This window comes from Bos javanicus, chromosome 3 (genome assembly GCF_032452875.1).
Source record: "Bos javanicus breed banteng chromosome 3, ARS-OSU_banteng_1.0, whole genome shotgun sequence".
Classification (NCBI taxonomy): domain Eukaryota; kingdom Metazoa; phylum Chordata; class Mammalia; order Artiodactyla; family Bovidae; genus Bos; species Bos javanicus.
Window position 1 is genome coordinate 107,305,131 of NC_083870.1, and position 16,620 is coordinate 107,321,750.

General features: G+C 43.6%; 1 protein-coding gene across 4 annotated transcripts in view; it reads left to right on the forward strand.

The window, feature by feature from the left end:
* RHBDL2 (rhomboid like 2) overlaps positions 1–16,620 on the forward strand; it is a 58,361-nt gene that overhangs the window by 7,134 nt on the left and 34,607 nt on the right. The window contains exon 2 of one of the 4 annotated variants that reach the window (XM_061412445.1): positions 477–556. The exons of the other annotated variants lie outside the window; for them this stretch is intronic. The gene's annotated coding sequence lies outside the window, so the exon portion shown is untranslated. The remainder of the gene's footprint in view (positions 1–476; positions 557–16,620) is intronic. 4 annotated transcript variants of the gene reach the window in all.

Consider the following 16,620-nt stretch of genomic DNA (forward strand, 5'->3'; position numbering starts at 1 on the left):
CCATTTGAAAATCTAAACCACAGTTTAGTAGCGCCCTCTTCTTACCCGAGATTTTGCTTTCCTTGGTTTCAGTTACCTGAGGTCAACCTTGGTTTGAAAATATTAAGTGGAAAATTCCAAAAATGAACAATTCATAAATTTTGAGTTGTGTACTCTTCTGAGTAGTTTGATGAAATCTCAAGCTGTCCTGCTCCATCTGGCCTGGGACATGAATCATTTCTTTGTCTAGTGTATCCTGCCCAGTCATCTAGCTGCAGTCTTGGTTATCAGTTGAGGTATGCCAAAGTCACCCTTATTTAACTTACTAATGGCCCCAAAGCACAAGGGTAATAATGCTGGCAATTTGGATATGCTGTAGATAAGCTGTGAAGTGCTTCCTTTAAGTGAAAAGGTGAAACTTCTTGACTTAATAAGGAAAGAAAAAAGGGAACTTCCCTGGTGGTTCAATGGTGAGGACTCTTGTGTTTCCACTGTAGGGGGCACAAGTTCGAGTCCTGGTCAGGGAACTAAGATTCCACAAGTCACATGGGGTGACCAACAACAACAACAAAAAATGGTAAGAAAAACAAATTGCATTCTGAGGCTGCTAAGATAAAAATGAATCATCTATGAAACTGTGAAGAAGAAAAAAAAATTCATGCTAGATTTGCTATCTCACCTCAAACCGCAAAAGTTACAGCCACAATGTATGACAAGTGCTTAGTTAATATGGAAACAGCTTTAAATTTGTACAATAAGATTTGGAGAGAGAGAGAAAGATGACAACATTCACACAACTTTTATTACAGAATATTGTTTTCATTCTATTTTATTATTAGTTATTGTTGTTAATGTTTAATTTATAAATTAAACTTTACCATAGGTATGTGTGTATAGGAAAAACCATTGTATAGATTAAATTTGGTGCTACCCACAGGTTCAGATATTCCCTGGGGACTTGGATTGTATTGCTGTGGATAAGGGGAGACTACTGTATACTGTGTTGGAACAATTTATAGGTCTTTGTTCTCCACTGAGGAAAAAAGAGGGCCTGGGGAATAGGAGGTGGTTTTGTTTTTGGTTTTTTGTGTGTGTTTCCAGAGTATAGCATATACAAGGCATTCAGGGTATGTTGTCCGATAAATTTACACATCATGTAAGAATTCATAGGTTATCAAATCATAGTGTACATGAGAATCCCCTGGGGAGCTGTTACAAAGACAGGCAGATTCCTGGGCAAGACCCCAGCCCAGAATCCAAATTTCTAGGGCAGGGGGTTTCAATCTTAGCTGCACATCAAAAAATCCCAATGCACCCTAGCTCCAGAGGCCTTAGTTCAACTGATCAGGGGTGAGCTCAGATATTAATACTGCTTTACAATCTCCTCAGACAATTCTCATGTGTAGCCAGGGTTAAGAACCACTGCTCTAGGATTAGAACCAGCCATCTCCACTTGACTTGTTCAGATGATTCTGTAGCTGGTTTATGTCAGGGTGACCAGCTGTTCTTGGTGTGCCCAGGACTGTCCTAATTTTAGCACCCTAAATCACATATCCCTAGTCCCGTGCAAAGCAGCACAGTTGGTTATCATCAATGGACCATTATTTAAGAAACATTGAAGATGAGGCAGTGAAAGCCTTTTTGAAGAATACCTACAAATACCTACTGAGAGCAGTGATTCTGCCTCCTTACTGAAGGGACTGAAATAGTATCATAATGTTATCAAACAGAGCCAACTCCTTGAATTAAGGAGGTTGGGAGTTTTCTTTCAGCCCTGTGCTCTGGTGGGCTAGGTCATTGCGTGCTGCACGCTAAGTCACTTCAGTCGTGTCTGACTCTGTGTGACCCCATGAACTGTAGCCCGCCAGGCTTCTCTGTCCATGGCATTCTCCAGGCAAGAGTACTAGAGTGGGTTGCCATTTCCTCCTCCAGGGGATCTTCCCAACACAGGGATCAAACTTGTGTCTCTTATGTCTCCTGCATTGGCAGGTGGGTTCTTTACCACCGGCACCATCTGGGAGTTTTCCTTTAGCTCTGTGCTCTGGCGGGCTAGGTCATTAGCCTAGTTAAATAGTGTGTCTGTCTTTGGGACTTCTTCCATATTCTATTTCTTAGTGTGCATGTGGCAACTTTGAAAGTCTGATCACAATTAACAAGGAAAATGTGTTGAGGACAGTATGAGATACAACATAAAGCTTTGGTCTTTACAGTATATATTATTATTACTATTATTTATTATAATAGAAAACAAACATGTTATAATAGAGTACTTAAATAGCTCTGTGGGGAGGCAGTGGGTATATTAATAGTGGAGTGGCTCAGGATCTAGCCTCAAGAATGGGACAGTGCTCTGGCTTTGCTTTTGATGTGCAATCACAGGTACCTCTTTTTGCCTTAGTCGTTCATCTGTAAAATGGGAATAAAAATGGTGTCTTCTTCACAAGGCAGCTGCTGCTGCTGCTGCTAAGTCACTTCTGTCGTGTCTGACTCTGTGTGACCCCATAGATGGCAGCCCACCAGGCTCCCCCGTCCCTGGGATTCTCCAGGCAAGACCACTGGAGTGGGTTGCCATTTCCTTCTCCAATGGATGAAAGTGAAAAGTGAAAGGGAAGTCGATCAGTCGTGTCCAACTCTTCGCGACCCCATGGACCGCAGCCTACCAGGCTCCTCCACCCATGGGATTTGCCAGGCAAGAGTACTGGAGTGGGGTGCATCACCTTCTCTGCAAGGCAGCTAGGAGGATTCATCAAAATACCACAAGTGATGGGGATTCCCTGATGGTCCAGTGGTTAGGACTCAGTGCTTTTACTGCTGTGGGCCTAAGTTCGATCCCCGTTCAGGCAACTAAGATTCTGCAAGCCTTGAGGCATGGCCGAATGAAACAAAAACAAAAAACAAACTAAAAACCCCACAAGTGAAAGTGGTTCTGTGGATTGGGAAGGGGCAGTCATGATAGTCTTTGAATGGGAGAGACACAAAGAAATTATTCCACTGAGAGGTCTTGTACATGACCAGAGTCTTGGTCCCCCCACCTTGAACCACAGCCGCAGCTGTGGGATTCCAAAGAAGAATCTTAACACATAGTGGGCATGCAGAGACCTCAGGAAGAAGAGCATCCCTACCTTAGATGCCCTCACAATTGAGGGCAAGTGTGCTTTGCTTCAGGAATAAGGAACACTTTTGGAAAAGGGGATTTGTGAAGGTACTTTCTATTTTGTTTTAAAATCTTTTGCCTATTTATTTCAAGTGTATTCTTGGATATGTAGCAAAAAGAAAACAACCACAAACCCATAAATTGGAAAGGCTGGTTCTTAATTTCTGTAGCTAAAAAAGCCCTCTTTCAGGCTATAACCACAGAGAGATTGCTGCAGGACTCTGGAATGAGGCATAATGATGGTCTGCAATGTGATGAAGGAGGCTGTTCGTCTCTGTGGCCCAGAAGCCCAATCCGTGGCCTCTCCAATTACCCAGGTTGCCTAGCAACACCACCCAAAGCCTCCCCACCAGGCCCAGCTGGGCAGCAATTGGGTACACCCAGCATAGTCTGTTGCCCAGCCTTCTGGATACCCCGGCCACATCAAGGCTGGACTCAGCCTCTGCAAGGGCCCGCCTGGTACCAATGAATGGGTGGGGCCAGCTGTTTAAAAAAACAATTCAGATGTCTGAAACCCAGTTGTTCGAGTGCAGCTGGGAAGCAGCACAGCTTAGTGATCGAAAGCCTCTCTGTCAAAGAGGAGTTGTCCTAAGGTTGGTGGCCTTGGCAGTGCTCTCCTGGGTGAGGTGAAGAAGGGAAGGTGAGCCTGACTTAGTCCTCGGGTTCTCAGAGAATCACATCCTTTTTCTTTCCTGGATGTCTTTCTCCATCTTGACTCCTTGCAGCAGTAATGGGAGTGGTGGGCGTTCCCAGCCCCGCTTGCCAGTTCTTCTGCAGCTCCCATCTGGGAACTCTCAGAGTCTAGTTGGGATCTAATCGGAGAGCTGGAGGAGGAAGTGGGAGGAGGAAAGAGGGAAGGATGGGATGAAAATACTCAAAACTATGCACACTTCTTGCACACTTGTTACATGGGAATCACAAGCCAGAGGAATGCATGGGGCCTTTGGAGTCAGGCGCCTTCAAGTCTCCTGCTCCAGCCTTCTTCTCACCAGCTCTATGACCATGAGCAAGGTGCTTGGGAAGCCTGAGTTACCTTATCCATAAACTGGGGACGTTATTATCCCAACTTACAAGACTGTTGTAAGAAGTAAAGGAGAGCATGCTCTTAAAGTGTTTGGCATAGAAGCTGGCACACACTAAGTGCTTACCATTATGGCAACTCTTAGAATTTCATTTGATTCTTACAATAATTCTGTAAGATATTGAGGGGAGTAGAACTCGAGTCTTCACAGTGCCAAGCACAAGGAATAGTGCTCCCTGAAGACAGGTGACAGCCCCTTTTTTAACCAATACAGCATGGTAGCTCTGCAGGTCTCAGTGAAGGCTCAGTGATGGCAGAATGATGACGATGGGGCGGGGGGCGGGGGCGGTGTGCGGAGGAAAAGGAAGAGGGGAAGTGCTTCTCGGTATAAGAGAAGTAACCAAAACTCTTAGTTAATATGGTGTACACGGAATTCTTCTCTCCTTCCCTCTCTCCTTCCCTCCCTCCTTCCAGTATTCTTTTAAATAAACTGTATTTTGGAACAATTGTAGATTTACTAATACATCAAAGTTGCAGAGTTTGTTTACTTTTTACTCAGATACAAGTATTTTCTGAACACCTTTGATGCATCAGGAACTTTCTGGGCTTGAGGAAAACAGCAACAAAACTGTGTCAGCCTCCTGTTGGAAGATCACAGAGATTGTGAGATAGAGTGGACCTCTAATAGTACTCACACTTCTGACACCACATGTGTGCGTCTTCCATGTCAAGCAATTCTGACGCTGACTACCCTGCAGATTAAGGGCTCAGTCCCACAAAGCTGCTCCCTATTTCAGATGCAGTTGCAAGCCTAGGCTTCCAGGGCTTTTGACCAAATGGCTATAATTTCAGCGTTTCTGTCACCTCCCTCCTGGGTTCCATAATTTGCTAGAGCAGCTCACTGAATTCAGGACTGGACATTGCCTACTATTGTCAGTTTATTATAAAGACTACAACTCAGGAGCAGCCAAATGGAAGAAATGCGTGGGGCAAGGTATGTGGGAAGGGATGTAGAGCCTCCACACCTTCTGTAAATGCATCACCCTCCCAGCATCTTGAACTGTTTACCTAACCTGGAAGTTCTCCAAACCCATTTGTTAAGGATTTATATGGAGATTCAATTACATAGGGATGATGGATTAAATTTTTGACCACTGATGACTAAACTCGGTTTCGAGCACTTCTTCCCATCCCAGAGGTGGGGGACTGAAAGTCCCAACCCTCTAATCACATGGTTGTTTCCTCTGGTGACCAGTCCCCATCCTCTAAGAATAACTTCATTTGCATAAACTCAGGTACAGTTGAAAGAGGCTTATTAAGAATAGCAAAAGATACTCCTCTCATATTGCTCAGGAAATTTCAGGGGTTTTAGGAGCTCAGTGCCAGGAGCTGGGGAGGAAGACCAAATATATATATTTCTTAATATATCACAATGTCATGGTAGATTACAAGATCACTGGAAGGAAATAAGGAGAAACAAAGGGAGACCAGGCAGTTAGAAAGTGAAAGTGAAAGTGAAGTCACTCAGTTGTGTCCGACTCTTTGACTCTTTGCGACCCCATAGACTGTAGCCTACCCAGGCTCCTCTGTCCGTGGGATTTTCCAGGCAATAGTCCTGGAGTGGATTGCCATTTCCTTCTCCAGGGGATCTTCCCAACCCAGGGATCGAACCTGGGTCAACCGCATTGTAGACAGATGCTTTACCATCTGAGCCACCAGGGAAGTCTGGGGAGGAAGACCAAATATATATATTTCTTAATATATCACAATGTCATGGTAGATTACAAGATCACTGGAAGGAAATAAGGAGAAACAAAGGGAGACCAGGCAGTGAGAAGTACACCAAAATTACAGAGCCAGGTAGGCAAAAAGAGCCACATTGTTGCTGCTGCATGCTCATTGCTTCAACCTGCATGAAAGACACAGCTGGCATCGGATGCTGGGTGCCACACTGACGCCAGTGGCACAGCTGGAGGGACACGAGATACTGCTGCCATTGCTTTAAAGTGCGCTGTGTAAAGAATCTTCCCCATCTGCAGAGCCTAAGAACCTGGAAAAGTGAGTATTGAACATTTTTAGCTTTTGTACTGGGAAGTGGTCCTTGCTGCCCACCCAGATTTGTGAAATGAGTAATTGGCTGAGAAAATTAACCAATGACCATTACATAAGCATTATCAAAAGAATACAGTGGAAGTGTTACAGAACCAAACTTGGGTCCACTCATCCATGCACTGAAGCCAATCTGCTGACGCTGGGTTGTGGTGAAGGAAAGTGCTGTGTTTATCGCAGGGCATCAAGCAAGGAGTCCAGGGTGGCTAGTTCTCTAAACACCTGAACTCCCTAATGGGTTTCAGCCAGGCATTTTTTAAAGGCAAGGCGAGGAAGGGGTGACCCAGGGTATGTGATCAGCTGGCACACAGTTCTCTGATGAGGTAACAGGGTGGAGTCACAGGGTTAATGTTATCAATCCTTAGGTTCAGTAGGCCTGGGGGCTCTGTGCTCATCATCATCAGGTAGTTAACATCTTTCATTTGGTGGGGGTTTTAGTAGCATCTGCCTGCAATGCGGGAGACCCGGGTTCGATCCCTGGGTTGGGAAGATCTGGAGAAGGAAACAGCAACCCACTCCAGTATTCATGCCTGGAGAATCCCACGGACGGAGGAGCCTGGTGGGCTACAGTCCATGGGGTAGCAAAGAGTCGGACACGACTGAGCAACTTCACTTTCACTTTCACTTTCACTTAGTATCTGCAAAACAACTCAGGAAATGTGCATCAGATACTGTTATCTAGGTACCTTAGAGAGGAGCTGAAGCGGAGGATATGGCAGAGAGGTCTGTCCTGGGAAGGCCCCATAGGGTCCTGCTCAGTTACAGAAGTCCTTAACTTAAATTTTTTTGACTTAATTTATGACATAATTTTGAGAAACACTATGTGATATTGAAAATGCTACATGGCATTTTGAGGGACTCCAAGGAGCTCCAGTCCTTTAGGTCTCAGTGCAGAAAGAATTCAGTGAGAGGCAAAGTGATAGAAGTAATTTATTAGAACAGGATGCTTGTGAGGCTTATAAGTGGCCAGGCGAGAAGGTGCCCCACCCCAAGAACTTAGTGGGCTACAGTTTTATAATCAAAGGAGAAGTCAGAAAGGGAGAAAACCACTTTCTTCCTCATTCTTGAGTAGATGTCATGCTTCCATCGTCAGCTCCTCCTCTATGTCAGGTGGGGGAGGTTTTTTTGTCCCTACATGGTCAAGACACTATGACTGTTACTATGACTGTCGTGACACTATGGAAAAATTATCTCAGATCTCAGTACACTGAGGATCTTGCACTTTGAAATGTTACCTTTCCATAAATTATTGTTTTTTTATGTGTGCAGAGAGCATGTCCTAGGGGTCATTAACTTACCAGGCTCACTGGGCAAGATGTGGGTCTCATGCCACCATGGTTTTACAGTCAGGGGGCATGTCTCATGCTTCTCTTGTGTGGTTTTGTTGCTAAGCAGCCCTGCTTGGTTTTGTGGTTAAGCAAACCTGCTTTCTTGAGTGATCATTAACTTACAAGGGTCTCCCATACTTTTTTCTTGACTTATAATCCCCTAGTAGGATTAACTATTTAAATACCAACTTTGTCGCTACTCTGTCCCTATCAGTATTCTCAATAGTGAATAAGGGCACCGAAGAGGTCTTTGGGCTTCCCTGATAGCTCAGTTGGTAAAGAATCCACGTGCAATGCAGGAGACTCCAGTTCAGTTCCTGGGTTGGGAAGATCTACTAGAGAAGGGATGGGCTACTCACTCCAGTATTCTTGGGCTTCCCTTGTGGCTCAGCTGGTAAAGAATCCGCCTGCAATGCAGGAGACCTGGGTTTGAGCCCCTGGAGAAGGGAAAGAATACTCACTCTAGTATTCTGGTCTGGAGAATTCCATGGACTGTATTGTCCAAGGGGTCACAAAGAGTCGGACATGACTGAGCGACTTTCACTTGACAAACGGTCTTCAGAAAAATCCCTTGCCAATGTCTAGAGTCTCCTACGTAAATCTTATGGAAATCTCTTTTTCTACAGATATATATATTTTAAAGGCAAATCACTATTCTGGGTAAATGAGCAGAGCCCTCCCCTTTGCAGAGCCCTCCCCTTTCCAATCCTTGGCCAGCACACTGGCTCCATGATTCATAACAAGAACAATGCTTATACCAGGTAAGGTCAGGAAGTCGAAAAGTTCTTTCCATTTTTCCTCTTCTTGAGAATAATTGCTAACTTGAAGGGAAGGTCTTCAGTTCTTGTGTGCAGGGGAACATCTCCATTTTTAACCAGAAGGCTCTGAGTCTTTTCTACTTTTCCTGTATTCTTTTTAATAATCTACCCTAGTTGTTCTCTAAGTGTAGGATGACAACATTTCACAGCAGTTCCACCCAGTTTTGATCTGCATGTATGTGTGTGTGTTCGTGTGTGTGTGATTTCAACAAAGAGTTGACAGCCACTTGCTGCAGATAAAAGGTAGGAGCTGAGGCATAATATCAAGTCTACATTCAAGAAAGCTTAAGAAACCCTAACCTTTGCTTAATGAATAAGAAAGCAGTCAATGTAGTAAGCAATTCACTCCATGAGTAACACTGTGATGAGAGTGACCAAGTAAATAATTTGATAGCTGTAGATGTTTTTATATTTCTGAGACTATAATGTGTTGTAACCATTGGTGACTTGTTTTGAGATCTTGTGCTATGGACTGAGCCTCTGAAAATTCTGGTAATCCAGAAAATTCAGATTATCTATCCCAACTTTGAACCCATGGCCTATATAGGCTACACCCTCATGATTAATGACATGACCCTAGCTTATACTTGCTTTGTGACGCCCCGGGGAGGGGAACCTTTGACCCAGGAAGTGCTGGTGAGCAGATTTCAGCACAGTATAAGGAAGTAGAACTATCAGAAAATACAACAACCTGATTAACGTACTTTAAGTTTCTTTGTAATTTTTCACTACTCTAAATAGTTCTGCTCTGAACATCTTTGAATGATAGCCTTGAGTACTTGCTCAAATACATTTCTAGAAGGAGATTTCTAGAAGTAGAATAAGTCTGTTGAAAGGTATATGAGTTTCATATTTTATAGAAGCCGCCCAATTGCCTTGTGAAAAGCCTGCATCAATTACACCTCATAAACGGCAGCCATTTCCATAGAGCCTCATAAGTATGGATCAGTGTTTTTCATTGTTGCCAATCTGGTCAGTAGTGTTTCCATGGTGGTGAATTGTGCTCAGAAATTCAGCTGTGGGAGCAGAAGGTAAACAGGAGTAGGAGGGACAGGGAATGTCAGATGAGAAGCAGCACCTGTGGAGATGAACCAGAGACAGGCCTCGATATTCATGCAATAGGCACACAGCCAGGTACGGAAGTCAGAGCGTAATAGCGTTTGAGAAGAGAGATCAAAACAAAATGCCACCATCTCTACCAACATGTTCATCTATTTTTAGAATCTATGACAGTAGGTAGACCTAGACGTCAGATCCCTTTACTGCATGTACCAAGGAAGAAGGTCTTCCCTGGTGGCTCAGACAGTAAAGAATCTGCCTCCAATGCAGGAAACCCGGGTTCGATCCCTGGGTTGGGAAGATCCCCTGGAGAAGGGAGTAGCAACCCACTCCAGTATTCTTGGCTGGAGAATTCCATGAACAGAGGAGCCTGGCGGGCTACAGTCCACGGGGTCGCGAAGAGTTGAACACGACTGAGTGACTAATACACACTCACACACATACCAAGGAGAAAGCAGACACAGAGTGAGCTCAGCTAAACTGAATGGGTCAGATACTTTTGCAACACAGGAAATATATTTCACTAAAATAAATAAAATGATGGCCTTGAGGTCATAAAATTTCTGGAAATTTTGAAGTCTGGAAAAAAGAGAAAAATTGGGGGAGAAATGTAATCCTTGTTTTTCTAGCTCCTTTTATAGGGGTGTGTGTGTGTGTGTGTGTGTGTGTGTGTGTGTGTGTGTGTCAGTCACTCAGATGTGTCTGACTCTTTGTGAACCCGTGGACTGTAGCCCGCCAGGCTCCTCTGTCCATGAGATTCTCCAGGCAAGAATACTGGAGTGGGTTGTCATTCCCTTCTGTAGGGGATCTTTCCAACTCAGGGATTTAACGTGGGTCTCCCACATTGCAGGCAGATTCTTTACTGTCTGAGCCACCAGGGAAGCCCTTTTATAGATATAAAGTTGTGTTATTAACAATGTGGAATTTTATTTCCTCGTGAAATGACCGTGTATGACTAGGGCTTATTAACACAATGTTAATCACTCCTACTTGAACTTATTTTTTAAAAAAACATTTATTTATTTATTTTGCTGCACCGAGTCTCAGCTGTGGCATGTGGGATCTAGTTCCCTGACCAGGGATTGAACCCAGGCCCCCTGCATTGAGAGTGTGGAGTCTTAGCCACTGGACCACCAGGGAGTCCCTGAACTTCTTTTAAAAGTGCCTTAGTATTTGCGTTTAAGAGCTGCTGATCTTAAATCCATACTCTGTTTTGCCATTTATGAGACATGAAACAAACTAGAAATAATCATCAATATGCAAGGAAAATGAATTAAATACTGGATTGGCCAAAAAGTTCATCCAGGTTTTCCACAAAACATTGCAAAAAGCCTGAAAGAAAGTTTTGGCCAACCCAATAGCTATTTCTATACACTTAGAGTCTGACCCTTGGAGACTGGGTGAGTGTGAGAGAAGAAGCCTTTATTTTCAGCAAAGTTACTGGGAAAAAAGTAATAAAAGGGGACTTCCTTAAATTTATTAACTATAATCTATTATAATGTGCACCCTTGCCTAATGGAATGCATTTGAAAAAAAATAAATGTGACCTGCCAGGGTCCAGCCCCGGCTGGATCCAGGGATTCCCTCGGGAGGATGGTGTTGGCGAAAGGATAGCAAAGCAGAGAAACAGAGGCTTGAGCTAACTGGTTTACGCAGAAAGCCAATAAAACCTGTGCCATCAGGTTTGCACTGACCACAGAGGCCACAGACGCCCTCTCAAATTGCGGAAAGTGCCCCACCTTAGGCATCTTCTCGAGTGGGTCTTAGAAGCCCGGGCAAATAAGTGGTCTCAGAGGGCCCCCGTGCTCCAAATTAGTCATCCTGAAGGAAGAACAGAGAAGAAAAGGAGAGAAAAGGAAACAAGAAAGAACGACATGGGGAGACCAAGCTTGATGAGCATGGCCCACAACTTTATTTTCCAAAGTAGTTTTTATACCTTAAGTTGTGCATAGAGGATAATAGGGGGAGTATAGTCATGCAAGGTCAGCAGTCCTTGACCCTTAGCGAAGCCAGGCTTTCTTTCTGCAAACTTATATGCAAAGGCTTTAGGTGATTTACATCATCTTCTGGCCAGGAGGCCTGGTAACATTTTATGACCCTTTCTTCTGAATAATGGTTAGTCAATCAAAAAACTTATTTTCTCTAAAGGTGATTATTCTAAAGTCAGGCGCCACCCTCTGAAAGCATTAGATAAAGTTGCATTCCTATAGGGCAAAGGTGTGGTGGGCTATAACAAGAAAAGAATTAACTCAAGGGTCCAAGGTTACAAACATTAAAGCTACTACTTACATTTCTATATACCAACTATATTAATCAATACACTCCCAGGGACACAGTAGGTAAGGGATATGGAAACTTGGCAGCAAGCATTAGCTCAACAAAGAAATCTCCTCTACTAGTTCTATTCTAACAATTTTAACTCTCTGAGAAGCTCTGCATTGTTAGAATATCTTAAGCTTCCCGTGCCTCTCTGCCTCTCGTGGTTGGGAGGCTGTGAACAATCACATGTGTAGCTGCAGGAGTTCGAACAAACCTGTCAGGCAAGCTAGAAAGTCATCAGAGGGGTTTGAATTGAAACACTCCTATTATGCCCAGGAGACTTATTAACTAGAGCTCCAAGTTGATTTTCTTCAGAGAAAGGTGGTTGGGGATAGCCCCCTGTTAATGTCAGAAGAGTTGGTGAAAGTCGTGAAATAGTAAAACAGACAGATTTTGGTTTTGGGGTAGATGCTCGGGCAGGTCCAGGGGGCCTCTCGAGTTCTGATTCGCCTTTGCATGTTAGATCCTCTCTGCATTACCTTTGTCATGGGTGGCAACTCCCGTCTGGCTCCCGGCAGTGACCCAATTCCTAGTAATTTGCAATGTGAAAATAGACCCCAGACTCAGTCCCACCCTTCCTTCTAGCCATCTATCTGCCTATCCACATACCCACTCATCCATCCATAGCCGATAAGACTAATAATTAAGGCATGTTTACTATGTGCCAGAAATTGTCCTAAGGTTTTATATGCATTATCTCAAATAATCTTCCCCAAAATGCTATGAGGTGGGGTTGCTAGATGCAAACTATTACATTTAGAATGGATAAACAACAAGGGCCTACTGTATAGCACAGGAAGCTGTAATCAATATCCCATGATAAGCCGTAATAAAAAATAATACAAATAAAAGGATGTCTATACGTGTATAACTGAGTCACTTTGCTGCACAGCAGAGATTGTAAATCTCTGCACAACACTGTAAACCAACTATACTGCAATAAAAAAAATTAAAAATGTTATGAAGTAAGTGCTGTCCTTATCCCCACTTTAATTTTTTTTTTCCACCTCATTATTTGGCTTGCGGGATCTTAGTTTCCCAAACAGGGATCAAACTTGTGTCCCCTGCCATAGAAGTGAAGAGTCTTAACCACTTTAAAATGGGATCTGAAGATTTCCTGATAAATTAAACACAGAATTACCATATAACCCAGCAATTCCACTCTCAGGTATATACCTGAAAGAATTGAAAACATGTACTTAAATAAAAACTTGTATCGGGATGTTCATAGCAGCTTTATTCACAGTAGCCCAAAGGTGGAATCGATCCAAATGCCCTTAAACCCATGAATGGATGAACATTGTGGTTTTATCTATGTGATGCAGTATTATTCAGCCATAAGGAATGATGTACTGACACATGCTATAGCATGGATGAACCTTGAAGACTTTAAGTGAAAGAAGCCAGGCTCAAAAGGCCACATATTATATAATTCCATTCATATGAAATATCTGGAATAGGTAAATCCATAGAGACCAAAAGCAGGTTAATGGTTGCCTGAGGCTGGAGGGATGGAGCAAGAGGGAAGTGACTTCTTACTGAGTATGAGGGTTTTGTCTGGGGTGATGAAAACATTTTGGAAATAGATAGTGGTGATGTATTTAATGCTACTGAATTATATACTTTAAAATGGTTAATTTTAGGGACTTCCCTGGCAGTCCAGTGGTTAGGACTTTGTGCTTCCACTGCAAGGGGCCTGGGTTCGATCCCTGGTTGGGGAACTAAGATCCCGCATGCTGCTTGATGTGGCCCCCCACCCTCCCAAAAAAGAAAATTCCAGTGGAAAATACTCAGAGGGTTTCCCAGGTGGTGCTAGTGGTACCCCTTGGGAAGATGTACCATTTCCAGTGCAGGAGACATAGGAGACGTGGGTTTGACCCCTGGAGAAGGAAATGGCACCCTACTTCAGTATTCTTGCTGAGAGAATCCCATGGACAGAGGAGCCTGCTGGGCTATACTCCATGGGGTCGTAAAGAGCCAGACACGACTGAGCATCTGAGCATGTGCATGAGAGGAAGTTTAGATACACTGGACTAAGCTGAAAATGTCAGTAACGTTGGGTACTGTTGATTAAGCACATGCTAATGACAACATTCAGAAAACTACGATCATGGCATCTGGTCCCATCACTTCATGGGAAATAGATGGGGAAACAGTAGAAACAATGTCAGACTTTATTTTTTGGGGCTTCAAAATCACTGCAGATGGTGACTGCAGCCATGAAATTAAAAGACACTTACTCCTTGGAAGGAAAGTTATGACCAATCTAGACAGCATAGTCAAAAGCAGAGACATTACTTTGCCAACAAAGGTCTGTCTAGTCAAGGCTATGGTTTTTCCAGTGGTCATGTATGGATGTGAGAGTTGGACTGTGAAGAAAGCTGAGCACCGAAGAATTGATGCTTTTGAAGTGTGGTGTTGGAGAAGACTCTTGAGAGTCCCTTGGACTGCAAGGAGATCCAACCAGTCCATCCTGAAGGAGATCAGCCCTGGGTGTTCACTGGAAGGAATGATGCTAAAGCTGAAACTCCAGTACTTTGGCCACCTCATGCGAAGAGTTGACTCATTGGAAAAGACTCTGATGCTGGGAGGGATTGGGGGCAGGAGGAGAAGGGGACGACAGAGGATGAGATGTCTGGATGGCATCACTGACTTGATGGACGTGAGTTTGGGTGAACTCCGGGAGTTGGTTATGGACAGGGAGGCCTGGCATGCTGCGATTCATGGGGTCTGCAAAGAGTCAGACACGACTGAGTGACTGAACTGAACTGAACTGAATGACAAACAGTATATTCTATCTAGTCTTCACAGTGACCTTGAAAATTTAATATTATTATTTAGTTTGTGTGTGTGGTAAAATACACATAAAACTTACCATTTGAACTGTTTTTAAGTGTATAATTAATTCATAGCATTCACGTTATTGTACAACCATCACCATCATCCATCTCCCGAACTTTTTCATCTTCCCAAACTGAAACTCTGTACCCATTAAACACAAACTTCTCCATTCCCCTGCCTCCCACCCCTCGAAGCCCCCATTCTATGGCTCACAGTCCCAGATCCAGGGCTATTTACTGGGGTGGCATATAAAAATAAGACATGGCCATTCCCCAGTCTGTCTAGCCTGTGTACCTGCCCTTTAGTGACCTTGACACTGCCTTTTCCCACCAAGTTAGAGAAGGTCAGTTGCAGGAGGACAGTGTTGCTGAAGTGCGCAGAGGGGATGCCTGTGGCTGGGTAGTAGGAAAAAGAAGTCACCCAATGGAATGTGGTTGGGATGAAAGGCAGGGATGAAGGGTTTTCAACAGGAAGCTCAGTTAGGAAAGTGGAAGGTCAGAATTGGGAACTTATTGCTTGCTTTTCTTCCCAGATTGTTCAGAGGAGTACGTGAGAATTTGCATGAGGATGTGCTTTGAAGAGACTGGGCTGCTCTACACACTTCGTTAGAACTCACATTACAACAGAAGTGGATTTATTTAAAGGGCATAACTTAGCAGAGCAGTTTCGATCGGGGTTGCAGATGACAAGGTGTTTAGTGGATACAAACTCATCCTTTAAGACATTGATCCACAAGGGGAGGGAAGAAATTGTACGGTGCTTGAGACTTTAGGGTCCAGCAAAGGTGTCGTACATATGGGTCTGTTTTATTATATCTTTTTTTTTTTTAAGTTTAAGGTGTGCAACATAATGATTGTTGTACAACTTACATATATCATGAAATGATTAACACAATATGTTTAGTGAGCATCCATCATTTCATATAGATACAACATTAAAGAAATAGAAAAAACATTTTTTTCTTTATGATGAGAACTATTGGGATTCTCCTAACAACCTTCATTTATAATGTACAGCAGTTAATTATCTTTATGATGTTGTAGTGTTACATCCCTAGTACCTATGTATCTTATAACCACAGGAGAGGTAAGAGATGTGGGTTCGATCCCTGGTCTGGGAAGATCCCCCTGGAGGAGTAAATGACACCCCACTCCAGTATTCTTTCTCGGAGAATCCCATGGATAGAGGAGCCTGGCAGGTTACAGTCCATGGGATCGCAAAGAGTCGGACATAACTGAATGAGCGGCAGCAGCAGGAATTTGTACCTTTTGACTACATTCATCTAATTCCCCTTCCCACCCCCACCTTTGGTAGTCACATATATCTGATGTGGCTGATCTTTTTTTCTATGACTTTATTTGTTTTTGAAATAACGGACCCACAGCACTGTTACTTCCTGGTATACAGCATCAGTTCAGTTCAGTTCAGTCACTCAGTCGTGTCCGACTCTTTGCGACCCCATGAATTGCAGCACGCCAGGCCTCCCTGTCCATCACCAACTCCTGGAGTTCACTCAAACTCATGTCCATCGAGTCGGTGATACCATCCAGCCATCTCATCCTCTGTCGTCCCCTTCTCCTCCTGCCCCCAATCCCTACCAGCATCAGAGTCTTTTCCAATGAGTCAACTCTTCGCATGAGGTGGCCAAAGTATTGGAGTTTCAGCTTTAGCATCATTCCTTCCAAAGAACACCCAGGGCTGATCTCCTTTAGAATGGACTGGTTGGATCTCCTTGCAGTCCAAGGGACTCTCAAGAGTACAGCATAGTGATTTGTTATTTCTATACATTACAAAATGATCACCATGAAAAGTCTAGTTGTCATCTGTCACCATACATAGTTATCACACAATTATTGACCGTATTCGCCACACTACATTTTATTCCGGTGACATTTATTTTGTAACTGAAATGTACCTCTTTATCTCCCATCTTTTTCTTACCTCCTCCCAACCTCCTCCTCTCTGGCAAAAACCTGTTCTCTGTATCTATGA